Source organism: Odontomachus brunneus, unplaced genomic scaffold, assembly GCF_010583005.1.
Source record: "Odontomachus brunneus isolate Ranch 3 - 2012 unplaced genomic scaffold, Obru_v1 Obru_scaffold_227, whole genome shotgun sequence".
NCBI classification, from domain to species: Eukaryota; Metazoa; Arthropoda; class Insecta; order Hymenoptera; family Formicidae; genus Odontomachus; species Odontomachus brunneus.
In genome coordinates this window covers 132,298-134,001 of record NW_022639677.1, presented here as the reverse complement: position 1 = coordinate 134,001, position 1,704 = coordinate 132,298, and positions in this window count along the sequence as shown.

Genomic DNA, 1,704 nt, shown 5'->3' with positions numbered 1-1,704 from the left:
TAGGATTTGTAACATTAAATATTGAAATACTTGAGTACTAAAAGCTGTATTTGAATCACAGAATATTACTAAATACTGTACTTTTAATATTGAAAATAAGTAATTAATCAATGATTCTTAGTATGATATTTCTATAAGGGCTGACCTTGGCGATGCCATATGTCAAATAACTACTATCGTTTAATGCATTTTTTTAAGCCTGTCGTTGAATGCGATTTTTTAAGCCTTATAATTTTTATTCGAAACATTTTTTTCTAAAATGCATCGTTTATGACATATTTTGGTGTATCCAGACTTTTGGCTCACTCTGTATGTTTCATCCTTTTAATTTACAAATTACAAAATTATCTTGTAAATTACAAATCCGGATGCTACTTTCATATGTCCATTAAACGCCCATCGGATATCCTAAAAACATGTCGGGGACTTTAGCATCCCTTATAGAAATATCATACTAAGAATCATTGATAATTACTTATTTTCAGTATTAAAAATACTGGATAATAAGTAATTATCATAGATTCTTAATATGATATTTCTATAAGAGATGTTCTCCAATTTCATAAACAGATATCCCACAAACGTCCATTGAATGTCCGAAGGACGTAAAACTAGGATGATTTCTTCCGTAGGGATACTAGAGGGAGTGACAGCAAAATTGTGTCCCTTAGCTAGAACAGCGACTTCGGATGGTGATAGGTCTTGATCGCTAAGATTCTTAACTGTACGTGTGAGAACTAACATTTGAGTATGTGGATTGATCTTATCATACTTGCTCTTCTGTTCTTCTGTTTCAGTTCCAAGGAGAGTTTTTCGAACAAACCTCTGGAGCGGCGATGGGATTTCCTATATCTCCTATCATTGCAAACATCTTTATGGAACACTTTGAGAATAAAGTTTTGAGGAACGCACCACTGAAACCATCCACATGGTTTCGGTATGTGGACGATACTTTCGTAATTTGGAATCATGGCAGGGAAACTCTTTCTCAGTTTCTCGGGTTTCTCAATTCACAACATCCCAGTATTCAGTTCACAATGGAAGTGGAACAAAATAATCAAATACCCTTCCTGGATGTGCTAGTCCAAAAGAACCAAGATGGCACCTTAGGTCACCAGGTCTACCGAAAACCAACACACACGGACCGATATCTACATGCAACCTCTCATCATCATCTCTCGCAAAAGAATTCTGTCATAAGTTCATTGGTTTACAAAGCGCTCACAATTTCGGAACCATCTGCTCTGAATGGAGAACACCTCAGTACAGCCTTAACCAAAAATGGATACAACAGCACAAACATCTCGCAAATAATAAGAAACCAGAAGAACAGAATTGTCAGTCCTAAAAACACTGACACACTAGATGAAGAGAGAGAAAAGAGAAAAACGGCTGTCCTTCCATATCTCCAGGGCATAACAGAACCTATCAGCAGGATTTTGGGTAAACACAAAATCAAAGTAATCTTCAAACCCCATAGGAAGCTCTCCCATTTACTCCCAAATCCGAAGGATCAGAAATCATGCCTAGAAACATCAGGTGTATATAAGATCCTTTGCTCTTGTAGTAAAGTTTATATAGGAGAAACCGGGAGGAAGATCAGTACGCGAATCAAAGAACCAGCGATGTACCAAGTATGGTCACTTTACTCAATTAGCCCTAGATGAACACTGGATGGAGACAGGAGGGAGCGATGCACTTGGA